This window comes from Cryptomeria japonica, chromosome 3 (assembly GCF_030272615.1).
Source record: "Cryptomeria japonica chromosome 3, Sugi_1.0, whole genome shotgun sequence".
Classification (NCBI taxonomy): domain Eukaryota; kingdom Viridiplantae; phylum Streptophyta; class Pinopsida; order Cupressales; family Cupressaceae; genus Cryptomeria; species Cryptomeria japonica.
The window spans coordinates 740,114,015-740,132,692 of NC_081407.1; positions in this window are offsets into that span (position 1 = coordinate 740,114,015).

An 18,678-nucleotide genomic window follows, 5' to 3' on the forward strand; every position below is an offset into this window, starting at 1 on the left:
TCCAAATCCACTTTGTGTCCATTCACAAGGATCCAATCATAACTAGAATAAAACCTTTTGAAGTAGGAAGAAAACCAAGTTCCATTACCAACATGCTCATGTTATGTTCGCAATAGGGTGAGAGGGAGAGAGAGGTAGAGAGAGGGATAGAAAAAGGCATAGATAGAGGGGGGAAAAGAAAGAGAGAGAGGGATAAAGAAATAAAAATAGAGAAGAAGATAGAGATGGAGATGGAGATGAGATGGAGATGGAGAAAGATGATAGGAATTTGTAGAAAAGTAGAGAGGTATGGAAAGATAAATAGAGAGAGGAGAAAGGATTAGATAGACGTGGAAGAGAAAAGAAAGTAGAAAGAGAAGAGAGAGTAAGAGATAAAAAGATAAAAGATGGAGATAGGAAGTGATATATGAAGAGAAGGAGAGATATGGTGGTAGATCGAGATAGAGGGATATAGGTGAAAGAAGAAAGATGGAGAGATAGATAAAGAGAAGAATAGAGATATGAATATAGAGTACTAATAAGAGGGAGAGAGATGGATGGATAGAGGGAGACATGTCTAGAGATACAAGAGGAGAGAGGAAGAGGGGAAAAATAGATAGAGACATAGAGAGACATAGAGAGAGATAAAGATATAAGGATAGGGGGATGTAGAGGGAGAGATAGAGAGGAAGCAATGGAGAGGTCTATAAGAGGAAGAGGCGAGATAGAGAGATATATAGATAGTGAGATATATTGATAGAGAGATAGAGATAAAAGGAGATATAGAGAAAGGGGAAGAGGGCGAGAGATAAATAGTTAGACAAATAGAGAGAGCTAGAGAGAGAAAAATAGAGGGAACTTGAGATGGAGAGAGGGTGAGAGAAATGGGGGGAGATAGAGGAAGAGATAAACATATATTAAAAGAGAAAGAGATATGCACGAAGAGAAATAGAGAGAGGGGTAGTGATAATAAGATATACAAGAAGAGAGAGAGAGAGAGAGAGAGAGAGAGAGAGAGAGAGAGAGAGAGAGAGAGAGAGAGAGAGAGAGAGAGAGAGAGATGTATAGAAGAGATAAAGAGAGGACCAAGAGGGAGATTAATATATTGTACAAGAGAGATAGAGTGAATGAAAGAGAGAGGTGGAGATAATAATATATAGATAAAGAGGGGGAGAGAGATATATGGAGATAGAGATGAAGGTGGCAAGAGTGAGAGAGAAAAAATAAGACAAAGACAAGTAATAGAGAAATATTTAGAGAGAGGAAGACAAATAAAGAGAGGAAAAGATAGAGGACTAGAAATAGAGATAGGGAGGGAGAAACAAGGGGTGTGTGTGTATGATTTAGAGAGAGAGGATAAGTAGAGAGATACAATTTAAGAGAGTGGTGAGGAGAGAGGGGGAGAAATAGGGATAGAAAGGAGAGATATAGTAGATATAACTTGTGAAATATAAAGGAGTGAGAGAGAGTGGGGGGAGGAATAGAGATAGAAAGAGGGAGACAATGAGAGAAAGGGCTATAGATAGATAAAAAGATAAATATATTATAGAAAGTAATATAGATAGAGAGAGAGAGAGTAGGAGAGATGAAGGGAGAGGATTGTACAAGAGAGAGATAGACATACAAAAATATAGATATAGATATAGATAGAGATAGAGATAGAGATAGAGATAGAGATTGTTAAAATTAGTCTCAGTTGTAACTCTAAACAAAATCATAATCTGTTTATAAGTGCCCAGAAATTTGATTTTGTTTTACTTGCGATTTAATTGATTTATTTAAGTTAGTATTAAACTAACATACTAGTTTTTCTATTGTGACGTTTGGTTAAGTAATTCTATCAGTGTAGAAGGATCGTGGCTCCACATAGGGGTCACAACCCTATGTGGAACCATGTGGTTCCACATAGGATCGTGACCCCCCGTGGAGGCACCATCCAATGAAGACTAATGATATATATCCTCCATCTTTTATTGAATAAAAGCTACAACATGATACATGCGGTGAATGGTATAAGGGATAATTGCTTGGTCTTCATATCTATAGAGGTAAACTGATAAGACATACAATCAGTTTTATATTTCTTTAAATCAAACAATAACAGTATAAAATCATTGTCTCAGAATTCTAATTGTTCTGAAAGTCATCACAGTCTATATACATTTACATGGTATCGGAGCCTAACTACTTAAGATCCGAATAGACTAAAAGCGAAGCTTACATATCAAATCAAAAATGGCGAATACAATCAGATTCGAGGACAGACTCGAAGGAGCAGCACATTTTGTGGCTTGGAAAGTTAGAATTATGATTGTGTTAAAAGAGAACAAAGTAATCAAATTCATAAAAGAAGACAAGCCCGAACCTGAAAACGAACCTCAGAAAACTATGTGGAATGAAGGAAATGATAAAGCTGTAAAAATCATGATAGATGCAGTAAGGGATCACATAATACCACTTATATTAAAATATGACAATGCTTATGAAATGTTCAAAACTATTGAAAGGACGTATGAGATAAACAATCCGAGCAAAACCCTAGCTCTAAGAAGATAGTTGAACCACATAAGTATAAAAAAAGGTGAAACAATAAACTCATACTTCATGAGGATAGGTTCACTCAGAGATCAACTGCAAAAACTTGATTATCATGTCGAGAAGCAAGAACTATCAATGATTACCTTAGATGGATTACTTGAATCCTGGGAATCATTCAAACAAGGTATAAATGCAAGGGATAAATTTACAGAATTTGATCGACTAAGGGATGACTTCCTCCTTGAAGAGTCAAGGCAAATGAAATGGGGAAATCACAAAACTAAAGATGAGGACCTCCACATTCTGAATACTGACTCTCGTAAGAAAGGCAAGAAGAGAAACTTCAAGAAGAGAAAATCCCATCATGGGAAAAGATTTAATAAGAAAGACATGTCAAAAATCCAATGTTATAGATGTGATCAGTACAGACAAATGTCATTTAATTGTCCTGACAAAGTAAAACAACATGCATCATTCGCCAAAGTAGAAAGGAACACAGGACTAGAATCTGAGAAGTTTGTATTATATTCAGCACTATCAAGTCAAGCTTCAAACAAGTGTAACACTTGGGTGATAGACAATGGATTGTCAAGACATGTCACTGGATTCAGAGAATTACTAGACTCAATGGAAGAGGGATCAAATGAAGAGGTAACAATAGGGGATGACTCTGCACATCCTGTAAAAAGTGTCGGGACATGTACAATCAGACTAAAGTCTGGAATCTCAATCCAACTGACTGGGATACTATTTGTACCAGGTATCAAAAGGAACTTAGTCTCTATCTCTGCACTTGAGGATGAAGGATATAGAGTCTCATTCATAGAAGGAAAGGTAATGGCATGGCCAAAAACATCCACCTTCAAAAGAGCACAAGTGATTGGTTACAAACAAGGAAACCTATATGAATTGTGTAATGAGCCAAATCAAACCTTACTTCATGAAGTCATAGATCAAGCAGAAATTTGGCATAGAAGACTAGGGCACCTACATTTTCGTGCTCTACCCTCGATGGAGAAATTAGTCACAGGACTACCTAAACTAAAGCAAATTCATTCAGATGTTTGCAAAGGATGTGCACTAGGGAAAAACACTAAAAGCTCTTTTCCTTGCAGTTCTAGAAAAATTAAAGGAGTACTAGAACTAGTTCACTCTGACTTATGTGGGCCTATGTCTGAACCATCACTAGGAAACACATTATACTATGTAATCTTTGTAGACGATTTTTCTAGGAAAAATTTGATTTATTTCCTTAAAAGTAAAGAATCTGAAGATATTCTTAGGAAATTTAAAGAGTTCAAATATATTACAAAAAATCACTCTGGTAGGAAAATCAAAACTCTTAGGACTGACAATGGTAGGGAATACACATCAGAAATATTTAAAGAGTTTTACAAAGATGCTGGGATTAAGAGGGAGTTCATTGTACCCTACAATCCTCAACAAAACGGGGTTGCTAAAAGGAAAAATAGAACAATAGTAGAAGCAGCAAGGGCTATGTTGTTAGATCAAAACCTAGAAACTATACTTCAGGGAGAAGCCACAAATACTGCTGTATACATTCAAAACAGATGTCCTCACTCTCATATTGGTGACAAAACTCCTGAAGAAGTCTTTACTGGAATTAAACCTGATATTAGCCATCTCAAAATATTTGGATGTCCTGTTTATATTCATGTACCTAAGGAGAAAAGAACCAAATTAGAACCTACTACACAGAAAGGGATTTTTGTAGGATATAGTGAAACATCTAAAGCCTATCGAATATTCATCCCTGGTCAAAGAAAAATAGAATTAAGCAGAGATGTCATATTTGAGGAAGATATAGCTATTAACAAAACAAGGAGTTCCATCACACCTGAAATCCCAACTGATTCCATTAATTTGGAAGAAGACTCTCTTTCTAAAACTCAGAGGAAGCATCCTGAGGATAACACCTTGGAACATGAGAACACTACAACAGAGAATCCCAGGAAGAGGCCACTAAAACATTACAGGAAGCAGAATCCTTTGCAGCACCTAGAGGAACAATTAGAGAAAGCAAAAGACCTTCAAAGTTTTCTAGCTATGTTACTCTAATGACAGACCTCATAAATGTTGAACCTTCAAGTGTCAGAGAATCTTTTAAACAGCAAGTATGGAAGGATGGCATGATAGAGGAATATCAATCTATCTTAAAGAATGATGTATGGAAAATTGTGCCTAGACCTAAAGGAAAATCAGTTGTATCTTCTAAATGGCTCTTTAAAATTAAGCATGTTGCTGATGGCAGTATAGAAAAACATAAGGCAAGATTTTCTGCTTGAGGCTTCTCACAGAATGAAGGAATTGACTATAAAGAAACATTTGCACCTGTTGCACGATACACTTCTGTCAGAACAATGCTGGCTATAGCAGCATCTAAAGGATCGAATGTTCATCAAATGGATGTAAAAACTGCATTTTTGAATGGAACAATTGAAGAAGAAGTATATCTATAGCAACCTAAGGGATTTGAGGTAAATAATGCTAAAACACATGTATGCAAGTTAGATAAAGCATTGTATGGATTAAAACAAGCTCCCAGAGCATGGTACGAAAGAATTGACAGTTACTTATTAGAGATAGGTATTTCTAAGAACATTGTTGATCCAAATCTGTATTTCAAAATAATCAGAGGTGAAATGTTGATACTCATATTATATGTAGATGACTTATTAATTACAGGTGAAGATCATCTCATTGCAAAATGAAAATAATAACTAGCTTCAGAGTTTGAGATGAAGGATTTAGGTCTACTCCATTATTTCCTTGGATTAGAAGTATGGCAAAAACCAGATGGTATTTATCTAAATCAAGGTAAATATACCATTGACATTTTGAAGAGATTTGGAATGATGAATTGTAAGCCAATGTCATCTCCTATGGAAACAAACCTACATAAACTAAAAGAAGCTATAGCAAATTCCAAATTTGCAGATCCAACATTATACAGACAGATTATTGGATCATTAATGTACCTAGTCAATACCAGACTTGATATATGTTATGCAATAAATGCACTCAACCAACACATGGTCGAACCCAAAGAAATACATTTGGTTGCAGTAAAGCATATATTGAGATATCTACAAGGTACCTTGGACTATGGACTGCATTATGAACACACTGCATTGAACCTACATGGATACTCTGATTCAGACTTGGCTAGAAGCGTGATAGACAGGAAGAGCACTTCAGGATGTTGTTTCAGCTTAGGATCAGCTATGGTATCTTGGATCTACAGAAAATAATCATCCATAGCTCAGAGCTCAATAGAAGTTGAATATATAGCTGCATCCATGGTAGCTAAGGAAGCCATATGGTTGAGGAAATTGATAGTAGGATTGTTTGGTGAAAGTCTGAAGCCTACTATCATTCATTGTGACAATCAGAGCTGCATTAAACTTTCAGTGAATCCAGTTTTCCATGATAGATCCAAGAAAATTGAGATTCCTTATCACTATGTAAGAGACATGACAGAGAGAAAGGTAATAAGACTGGAATATGTCAAAACAGGAGATCAGACAACTGACATTCTCACCAAACCCCTAGCAAGAGTGAAATTTGATCACTTCAGGAGGTATCTTGGTATGGTTAAAATGTAATTGATGTCTAAAATTATGTAAACTTCTTGGTCATATATTTGAGTATATGAAGTATGTAACCTTTCCTTGTGTTCATTCCTAAAGGATGACAATTCTTTAGTTAATGAACACTTGTATTTTAAACATTGTAAGGTGAGGATCTTATAAATGTTTGGAAGATCATATAAACTGAAAATCAAAAAATTTGAATATCAGTAATATGATAAGTTATAGTAGACATTATGTAAGCGGATTAATGTCAGTGCACATACTATAATAGGGATATCAAAGTGAGTATATCCTTAGTATCATAGGCTGATACTTATAACAGGGATATCAAAGTGAGTATATCCTTAGTATCACAAGCTGATACTTAAAACTGGATATCAAAGTGAGTATATCCTTAGAATCACAGGATGATTCTTCACACCTAGGTGATGTAATTATCATGAGATTAGTGTTGAGCTAAATTAAGTTTTAGGACTATACTCCTAAGACTAAGAGGGAGTGTTAAAATTAGTCTTAGTCATAACTCTAAACAAAATCATAATCTGTTTATAAGCGCCTAGAAATTCGATTTTGTTTTACTTGTGATTTAATTGATTTATTTAAGTTAGTATTAAACTAACATACTAGTTTTTCTATTGTGACGTTTGGTTAAGTAATTCCACTAGTGTAGAAGGATCGTGTCTCCACACAGGGGTCACGACCCTATGTAGAACCATGTGGTTCCACATAGGATCATAACCCCACACAGGGGTCACGACCCTATGTGCAACCACGTGGTTCCACATAGGATCATAACCCCTATGGAGGCACGATCCAATGAAGACTAATGATATATATCCTCCATCTTTTATTGAATAAAAGCTACAACATGATACATGTGGTGAATGGTATAAGGGATAATTGCTCGGTCTTCGTATCTATAGAGGCAAACTGATAAGACATACAATCAGTTTTATATTTCTTTAAATCAAACAATAACAGTATAAATTCATTGTCTCAGAATTCTGATTGTTCTGAAAGTCATCAAAGTCTATATACATTTACATAAGCCACACCTGGACCGATGATGGACTAGTCCAATAGGGGCTAGTGGCTCAGTGGTAGAGCACTCCAGCAGCATATGGAAGGTCCTAGGTTCGAGTCCTAGTTGGTCCATGTCTCAACAGAGATAGGGAAGGATGAATAAAGAGTGTCTATGGAGTGAGAGCTATAGAGATAGAGATAAGGAGGGAGGAATAGGGAATGTGTGTGTGAGTGAGAGAGATATGGAGATAGATATAGAGAGCGATATAGATAGAAAGGGAGAGAGAGGGAGAGAAGTAAAGAGAGGTTAGAGACATAAAGAGATATAAAAAGAGTGAGCAATAGGAGAGAGGGATAAAGAGAGAGAGGGATAGAAAGAGGGAGAGATGGAGATATACAATGAGAAGGATAGATGAGGAAGGGAGGAAATTCAGGGAGATGTAAGGAGATATAGATAGGGGAGAGAGTTAGAGATGGATATAATAATCAAATGGCATGCTTCCTAAGCATAACTCCCCATGGACACATGATAACCTTCAATTTTGGCACGAAACAAGTAATAAAGTTAGTTCCTCTCTCTCATACTCACTCATTCTAGACTTTTAATTTGATTTTTAAGTTGAAATTTATTTTATCGTATAAATAGAAATAGAAACTTAAATATAATTATTCTACAATAAATTAAAATTTAATAAAAATAAAATTATAAAATAAAATAATTCTAATATCTTTTAATTACTATTTTTAACTATATAAGAAGACATAAATAATTGAAATAAGAAATTTAACTTAATGAAAATTAATCCTTAGAAAAACAAGAAAATGAGTAGAATAAATTAAAAAACAAGATAGAATATCCTAATAAAAGAAGACAAGATTAAATATATTATTATCAGAAGAAGATAACAATAAAATATAGATTTTTAATTGAAAATATAATTATTTCACAATAATTAAAATGTTAATAAGACAAATAATTATAAATTAAATTAATTTTAATAAATTTTTAATTGTTATTAGTCATTTCATAAGAATATAGTATTAATTCAAATAAATTTTAAACTTAAAAAATTTAATCCTTAAAATAAGAAGAAAGCTAGTTCTTTGGTTTTTATTTTTGAAACTTAAAAAATAGAATATCTTAATAAAAGAAGATACTATTAAAATGTAGTCTTATCAAAAGAAAGAAATAGTAAAAGATAGATTTTTTCTTTTTTCTTTATAATTCTTTTTTAATTAATAATATTAAAATATAGCGATTTTTTTTTCATAAAAGTTTTTTTAAATTAATATAAATATAAGCATACTATTGAGATTAATTCAATCGTCTTGCATTGTTTTCTTTAATTTTGAACAATTCAAATAAAAAATTAGGTTGCATACTTCATATAGAAAATGTCTTCGACATGATTATATTTTTTTTAATCATCTAATTATATTATCAAATATATTTTATTTTCTAATATAATATATAAGAGTTGTATAATTTTTGTTTATTCAATTGGTATTAGAGAAGGTTGTAGGAAATTTATTGTGTGAGTTGTAAGTTAAAATTATTAGTATAGGTTAGAGTTGTTAATTAGTAACGATTTATCATTCCAACAACTAAATCTATTACTTTAGGATATGATTGCATGAGATTTTTAGCATCAAATGAAAAAGTAGTAGCATTGTTGTGAACCATCTTAAGACTCTAGGGGAAGCCCTAATACAGTAGAAAATTATATTGAAATTTGTAATATCTGTTCTCCCAAAATATGATGTAGTGATTGTTGTCACTGAAGAAATTAAACATCTAATTACATTAAAAATAATAAAGTTGTAGGCTATTTTCAATCTAATGAGGAGGCTATGGAACATTCTATGTAGAGTTCGGTGCAAGATTTATAGTCTATAGTAAGAAGTGAATAAACTATACATGTCCACTTCTCAAAAAAAATAAAAAATTAAAGGAATCAATATATTAGAAGACATGGTAGAGAAAGAGAAGAGGAATAAATAATGAAAAAGTATCTCATATATATAGTTGTGGGTACTACCGGTCCAAAAGTTGAATTAAGAAATATTACTTGACTATGTTTTTGATTGAGGGTAAAAAGGTTTTGAGGGGACTAAAAACCCCGCAAATAGGTTTTGAGGGGACCCGAAACCCCCAGGTTTTGAAGGGACCTGAAACCCTCAGATTTTACCAAGATCTAGAACCCACATATCAATGTTGCTAAAAGAAAAGAACATCAGCGAACCAATAGCCAAGCCACAAGCTAGACACAAAGTGTTCCTAACACAAAAACAAGGGTTTTACAAGGCTCCCTAAACCTACATAATATTGGGGTTTTGAAAGGTTCCCTTAACCTTCATCAGGGGTTTTAAACTGGCTCCCAAAACCAGCAAACAAGGGTTTTCCGAAGCTCCCATAACCAGTAACATAGTCATCAGATTACCAATAGTACAACTAACCTTTAACCAAAAACCATCACTGGCCAGACTACGCCCTTTAAAAATTTTAGCATCCAGCATGCCTGTGGAATGGACAAAACACACATGGGGATTTTGAAAGGCTCCCCTAACCTTCATGACATACACAAGGGCTATGTTAAAGCTAATTGTATCAATAATTCTTCTAAAAGGTTAAAATATTATGCATTCTTCACATCTAACATACCAAAAGATCATCATAAAGATGTGTGGTTCCTAGATAGTCTCTACTCAAACCATATGATAGGTAACTCTAATCTCTTTTATATGTTAGATGAATCTCTAAGAAGTCAACTGATGTGCTAATGACAAATAATTTTGTGTAATGCAAGAGGCACCCTATTTTAAATACTAAACATGAAGAGATTTCTTGTATTTATAACACTTTGCATGTTCCAAATAATGATGCATAATATTTTAAGTATTAGATAGCATACTAGAAAATATTACAATGTTATATTTGAAGATAACTAAGACAAAATACAAGATAAATCAACTAATTAAAATATCTTAAAAAAGGTTTCAATGATAAAGAATAGGATCTAATATCCTACATTGATTTTCACAAAAATGCATGTATTCGAAATAAGAACAAATGATGCATAATTATAGAACAAACATTATAGGTATATGTAGTGTCATAAATTGTAGACCTTTGCTAGGGTGGTATAATTTCACACTTAGGTTAGCACCTGCCTTAGTGTGTTTTCATCTTGCATTATTATTTCCTATTTCATCACTTCATACATCATAAAATATAAAGTCCTATTTCATCACTTCATAAATCATAAAATTAGGCCCTTTACCCTGAGTGTGCCCCTTTTTATATTATTCCTCCAATAAATAATTTAATCATAAACCCTAATTATGTCTTCTTTCAACCTTTAAGGCCATATTTTGCATATCAAAACACCTCAAAATCAGCTATAACTCTGGGATTCACTCTAATATTATCATATCTAACGGCCCTGAAAATTTAGTGAAAATTTGGTCAAACCATGGCGGGAATGCACATAGGTCCTCGACCTTTTTCTCAAAATTTTGGGAGCACAATTCTATGATATTATAATGCTTAACTCCAAAACATTGGCAAGAAACTCAATTCCTAGGTTGGCCTAAAGATGCAATTAAGTCAAAATTAAGATCTAGGGTTTCAGACATAAGAGCTCTCTTTCTTCATTTGAAGGGAACTAAGGACTATCTATCAATCAAATATGAGAATCTAAGAGCAGGTTTTTAGAGAAAGCATAAGGAGCCTTCTATGTAGTGAAAGAGAAACCTATGTGGAGTCTTCAACAACATTCAACAATATTTCATCAAACATTCATCATCAATTAAGAGCCTTGAAGACATTGAAGAGTAATAGGAGATCTAGTGGCAATATATCTCCCTTGGGGATGTGTATGATTCCATGTTATTTTCATGTCTTTGTATGAGCTTCATTACATCAACTTGCATATTTAAATTCATGTTTTAGATCAATTTTCATCATTGATTTAGAGAATTTACTTTGTCCATTACAAGCATTTAGGGTTCCTCTAGATTGTTTGCATTCACTTTAGGATCGTGCATACACACAAGGTTCTAGCACACACATTTTCAGTACATTATCAACTATTTGTGGAGGTGGAAATCACCAACACAGGGGTTTGACTAAGGCAAAACCCTATATAGCCTTCCAAACTCTCCCCTTTTTAGTTGTAGGTGCAGGTACAGGATCTCATCATCTCTGCAAATTATAGATCTGGTAGAGCACACAGACATAGTCTTGAAGATAGAATTTGAGAAAAAATGACCGGGATAGGGGTGTGGTACCCTGGTCCTCCAACCTAATCTTCCTTGAGTGCCCTGGTCCTCTCTAGGAACCTTAGTCCTGTGACCTAGTCCTCTTTGGGTGCCCTGGTCCTTTTTAGGTTCCCTGGTCCTCTCCGAGCGCCTTGGTCCTCTCTGGGCACCCTAGTCCTCTCTGGGCACCCTTCTCCTATGCCCTGTTCCCTCCAATTTGCAGTGAAATTTGATAGGATGTAGCTTTAGAATCTTAGATTTGTAGTTTCTCAGTTACAACTCTCTGTTAGTCCATCAAGGACAGTGGCGTGGCACCCTGGTCCTGGTCAATTTGGCTTACTTTGCAAAATCAGGTACACATCCGAAATCCTCCCCCTTTCATTCTTTTAGTATCTCAGTTTCAGATCTGTAAGTTTGTGTAATCCCGAGTTCATTTGTACTTCATTATTTATGTCCTTGTCTAGTTGATCATTGAAAACCAATTTTTTCTCATCATTTATAACAAGAGGAATAGAAACCCTAAGAGATAACCCTTGGTTCTCTCTTTCTCACAAGAATTAGCCAAAGTGATCTATCTCCCTAGGCTCTTTCGTATTCCCAATGTGTTGGCAAATGTGGGATTAGGTCCTAGTCACCCGATCTTTCTTTTCTCACCCCCACAACATCTAAGATGTCAAGGATTGAGTTTATTTCATAAGAAGAATGTGATTATAAAACTTATAAAAGTTCAAAGAGGGGAATACATTTGTTGAGGGCTCACTTAGAAAACATAATAGTTTTAAAATGAATAAATCATTGTGAGGGAAAACTCTTCTTGAGCTTGTACATGTTGACATATGGGTGATGTGCAAGGGAAATACTTGGATAAAAATTATTTTTTAAAATGTTTATTGATGATTTTCCTTGCCACATAGGGACCTATTATCTTAAGAGAAGAATATAAACCCTTTGAATTCTTCAATAATTTCAAGGACATGAATGGAAAAAAAATGATTATTATTTCAAAATACATAGAGGGAAGAACTCACTTCTAAGAAAATATTTTGATTCTTTTGACAATCACAAGACAAGGATCCAACTTATTGTATCATATATTCCCTAGAAAAATGGTATTTTTGAAAGAATAAAAAATATCATTATCAAAATTACATGAAGCATGTTGCATTTAAAGGAGCTTCCCAATTTTTATGGAGAGAAAAGTTATATAAATTATAGTATAATATTTAATAGTATTTTAATAATATTATTGCAAAAGATCACTCTAAGGGAAGCTTGGAGTTGTGATAAGAATTATGTATCTCATTTCCATGTCTTTAGTTGTCCAAAATATCTATATATTCTTGTTTATAAATGGGAGAAGTAGGGAGTAAATACTAATCTTTTAGTCTTTATGGGATAGTTTTGTGCCAATGTGTAGAAAGTTTACAATATTAATATGGAAACAAAATGTAGGCTGGGATGTGGTTTTCTATGAAGAGAGAGTACTACAATGGTAATAATGTGTACACCAATAAATATTAGTAATTATGCACATAAATATGGTTCCTCTCACCATATGATCAAGTGGATTTTAAAGGTCCTATGATAGCTCAAGAGTTAAATTAAACCAAGCCATCCTAATATCACAAATCCAAATGATACTTCAAGTCTAACATCATCTCCATGTATTGTGAAAATGGTAAAACTATCAAGTAAACATTAGTAGAGTACTAATATGTTTTAGACAGCTTAGATAACCAATGAACAACTAAGAGGGGGGGGTGAATCAGTTGTTAACAAATTATAGAACTTTGAGCATTAAAACATTATTATCATAATAGTTGATATAATAGTTAAGAACAAATATAAACCACATAACATTTACCAACCATCCACAAAAGATAACACCATGATTTGTACATGGAAAACCCGATAAAGGGAAAAACCTTGGGGGGAAGCCTACCCACAGTCAAATAATACTTTTGCAGTAAGTATGTGATTACAAAAAGAGTGGCCTACAAGAATAGTAAACTACAAGAATAACATCCCATATGCCTTAATACAGTTCCGGTTAAGATCAGTATAGGAGGTCTTAAACCTCTTTCACCAACCCAATTCGATCACCTATGATCGATAAAAGCCTCTGCATATGATTACAACCTTATTCACACATAACTAAACCTATATCCCAAAAACCGACGATCTACAAAGAGATCTTACATCATATTTATACCAACCCGGGACCTAAACAATTAGGTCGGCCACCTAAAAGATAATACCATAAATTCATAACATAAACCCGCAATCCAATGATCAACCAAGTCGGCCTAAGACCGAAACAACATAATCCAATCAATAGATTTAACTAGAAATGCATCAGGATCATCCACCACATTACATAAACCAGTCTATAACCTAGCAGAATAATATAGCATTAGGTTTGGTCGGAAATGCAAACCACCAATAAATAAGAACACAAATAAGATAACCAACAACATCCCAAAAGCCATCTAGAAGCTGCACCAACACCACTTATCAAGTGCATTAAAATATCTTCAACAAAGCTCTACCGGTAAAACCCTTACCGGTGACCAAAACACTTACTAGAACAAATGATAGCTCCTAAGTCATCAAATCCCAAACCAACTGATCATGATACCCATATGAATAACATGAATGATAGATCTAAACCAATTCCATAAACCAAAGCATATCGAAGCATACCGGATCAATATCATAATCCAACTGCTCTACTGGAACCTACCAAAAATCGATAAACAACCAAAATAGTTGGTTTTGCCATCAATGAAAAAACATCAATGCAACACATTATCAGTTCCTCCAATTTGCCAACAATCTCCCCCTTTGGCATTGATGGCAACACTAGATGTGAAAAACATCCAAGTGCTAAGAAATGCCAAACAAGTCTCCCCCAAAGGAAGACAACCAACAATCTCCCATAAGATGATATTACAATGAAGTTAACATCATCTCCATGTATTGTGAAAATGGTAAAACTATCAAGTAAACATAAACAGAGTACTAATATGAACCAATATTTGATTTTTAATTTTATTTTCTTAGTGCAATTTAGTTTGAATCCTCACTCTATGAATTAGTCAGAAAAATAAAGTACATATTGATTCTATGAATAAAGAGATATAACAAATTGATGAAAATAATGCATGAGAATTAGTGCAGCTTCTAAAATACATATAAGTCATTGTTGTCAAATGCATTTATATGGTAAAATATAATGTTGATGGTTTAATGTAATTAAAAAAATGAGATATTAGTGCCTAAGGTATTTTAAAATATTCTTGGAGTAGACTATTTAAATACTTTGAATCCTACGAAAATACTTGATAGTAGCAAATATTATCTTGAAAATTATTAGATTTTATGTCAAATGGACATGAAATTGATATGCCCTTTTAGTTATGTAAAGTAGTAATTCTATGTGCATAAAATAATTGGCTATGAAAGTATAGGTGAAATATAATAAATTTACAAGTTGAATAACACTCTATATTTTTTAATGTAGGCCCCTCGTAATTATTATGCAAGGATTGGTACTTATTTCTTTAAGGGTTCCTTTTAAAATCATTGAAATCCAACCTTGCATGTCATATATGTTAGTAATAAGTTCTCGTCATTTTTTTTATATTGATGATATTATTTATACATGTAGTAGTAAAAATATGTTAGATAAAAATTAGATAAAAATGATATAAGAATTTGAAATGTCAAATCTAATAATTAAATTCTTGGTTAATTATCTTTGTTTTAAGTACAAATTCATATTTGTATAGTGGAAAAACTATGGAAAAATGTCGAGATGCAATTATCATAGATAATGAATCTGCTAAATGTATATATGTATCCACTAGTAATCAAACAATCTTATATAACAGATCTATGCTAATATTGTTCCCTATCAAACTTAACAAGGAGAAAATTATTCATGGTAATCAAAATGGCAATGTGCCTAGAAAAAAAATATTTGATGGCATCCTTCTTATTCATGAGACCCTTCATCCAATGGAGAAAGGTAATAGGGAAAGTATTGTATTTAAGTGGGACATATCCAAAGCCTATCATGTGATGTCAAGGAAGTTTCTTTCTTTGATCCTTCAATAGATTAGCTATAAAGGTAAGATCTTAAAATTAATTAAGATTTATATTTCCTCTTCGATATTCTCTATCCCTTTTAATGGACCATATCCTCTTGACCAATTATTAATCTCTAGTGGGATCAAGAAAGGGGATCCCCTTTCCCCTTATCTTTTCATTATTCTTGCTAATGTCCTAGGGAAGAATATTGAGGATAGCATTAGAAGAGGAAATAAATAAGGCTTTAAGACTTTCTCCTTTTTACAGTTGTTTTATCATCACTATTTTGTTAATGAAACTCATCCTCTCAAGGATGCCACTATTATAAGGTCTAGATAATGGGTTTATATTCTTACTTATTATACATCACTTTCTGGTTAAATAATTTCCAAGGAGAAAAGTGTCATTTTTTCCTACATTTTCATCCCTCATTGTTGTTAATGATTTTTGGTATTTTGATATTCCACATTCAACTTTTCCCTACCTCCTATTTGGGTGTGTCCTTAACTTCCCAAAATGTTTATTGTTATTATTGGTCCATCCTTCTTTAAAGTATTCAACATAAGCTTTAGGTTGGAAAGAGTTCCTTATAAGTAACATGAGAAAGCTCTATCTTCCTAAATTATCCCTCCAAAGTACACCTATCTACCTTCTTTTCCTCTTCCATATGCCATTGTCATGGATAGAAAATCTTGAACAGATTTAGAGACAATTTCTTTGGTCAAGAACTGATTAGAAGCATCAAATTTCACTTGTGGATTGGGACATGGTTTTCTCTCACAAAAAATGAGGGTTCAGATATTGAGAACTCTAAAAAAGTTGAATTTGTCCCTCCTGTCTAAATTTGGTTAGAGGATTGTTAATGATCACTTAGACTAGACAGCTATCATGAAATTTAAGTAATTGAATATTTGGGATGGAATATTATTCCTCAATAATGATTTTCTCTTTATAAGTTCTAACATCTTTAATAATACTCTTGGAATTGAAGACTCCCTTAGTAAGGGCATATTATGATACATTGGAAATGTTGAAACTATAAGATTTAGGGAGTATGCTTGGTTTTGTTATACTCCCTCTAGATCAATCATCTTATGTCCAAGTTAATAATATTATGATACATATATAATATTATCCAATGCTATGTTCACCTTGGCCTTGTAGTATCCTAAATTGCATCTAGTATATTTACGACACTTATGCATGGAAATCAGTGTATTAATGACAAAATCATAGGCCCCAAAGACAAAATGCCCCTTTTGAGCCAAAACCACATTTGTACCTATCTTTGGTAAGATGACGGTGCACCACACAAACGTTTGTGTGCCACACTAACATCCTGATAGACCAGCAAAATATCACATCCTACAGATAGTTCAGACGCCTTTCAAAACATGTCCCTTGGCTTTCTTTTGGCTGCAATGACTCTCCACACCTCTTTCCAACCTTAAAATCTCTTCTTTTCTCATTTGAAAGGGTTCTACTTTTGTTTACTTCTTGGCTTCCCTTTATCTCTCTCTTTTGGTCTCATTGTGCTCTCTTGAACACTCAACAAGTGCTCTCAAGCTATCTCTATCCATAGAACTCTTGCAAACATCTTGCAGGAATAAGCACATATCTTGAGCTTCATCACACTTGTATCTCAAAAAGGGGAGTTTGGATACATGCCTTATGTTCTCTTTATTATTTATCTCCCATTTATCATTGCATGCAATTTATCTATCATATATGTTAGTGTATCTATCATCTACATGCATTTATCTTATCAATATATCATTTTTATCTACTTGCAATAGGGGTTTTCTTCTATTATAGAGAGTATAGTTTATATTTGCATTTTATCTTTTTATCTTTTATCCAATCTATCTAGCTAGCTACCCATGGAGGTGGAAACACCAAAGTGGGGGTCCAACTGAGGAAGGCCCCTATATGACCCCAACATGTTCCCCCATATTTGTGTGTGCAAAAGACAAATAGGTTTCTTGTAGTCAAGGAGTGTTACTGTTGGCTTTCTATGGAATTCTATACCCTTTGGTTATACAAATGACAACACATCATGCATACATCTATGCACCGTGTTGGCGTTGAAAACTTGAGACTTGCCGAGTCTTCTAGTATAATCTTCTTTTACTTCTATACAATTCTATTAGCTTATATTTTTATATTTCATCATTTATGTGCTTTAATAATTCAGTTATCTCTTTATTATTGTATTAAATCTTGTTGTTATCCCATGGCTCACCCTTAGCGCCAGTATAAGTGAGGTAGCAATGAATAGATTTGTTCTCTAAGATTTGTCATCTTAGAGGTAACAAATCCCCTCCCATACATTAATGTGAGCTCGACGTGAATGAGTCATGTTAAATCTCTTCCTCTTGGGGTTTGATTCTTTTGACAGTGCCTTCTCTAAGGATGACCTCAATATGTTGGTTGCAGTCTTAGATGACTTCTTAGAAGCGCGTCTCTCCAAAAGAGATGTAAAAGAAGTATCATCTTCCATAACATCCTTATTCAAAAATAGGAGGTATGTGAATGTTACTATTATCATTGTAGCTCCTCAAAGGCCGAAGAGACCTTACATTCATGTGATTGCAGAAAGTCCTTCGCTAAGGAAGGTTAAAACCATTAATGGAAAACCTTTTAAAGGAGAAAATTATGAGTTACGTACTAAGTTTAGGCAATATAAACAATCGTCTTACAATACCATTACTCACATGTATAATACTTGGATGAATAAGAAAACTCATGATAAACCACAAGTTTCTTTACCACCCTCTTAAATCAGTCTTCTTTAAGCACCTTTATCGACAGATAAACAAACTAGTGACTATAATCTTATCAAGCAACTTAAGGTTACTCCCATTAAGATCTGACTATGGGATTTACTTCAAACTACTTCAGTGTATCAAGATATGCTACAGGAATCTTTGTAAAATATCTTACTAGCTTCTTTTGCAAGACTAGTAGATGTGAATGTGTTGATGGATCATATTCTTATGAAATTGCCAAATATTACCTTTTATCCCATGAGCTTTCGCCTCTAGAAGTGAGAAATTTGGCAGATCATTTTATGATAATTGTTCATGTGAATGGTGTTGGTATTAGATGAACACTTGTTGATATAGGCTCTATACTTAATGTTTGTAGCCTAGATTTGTTACCAAAAATCAAG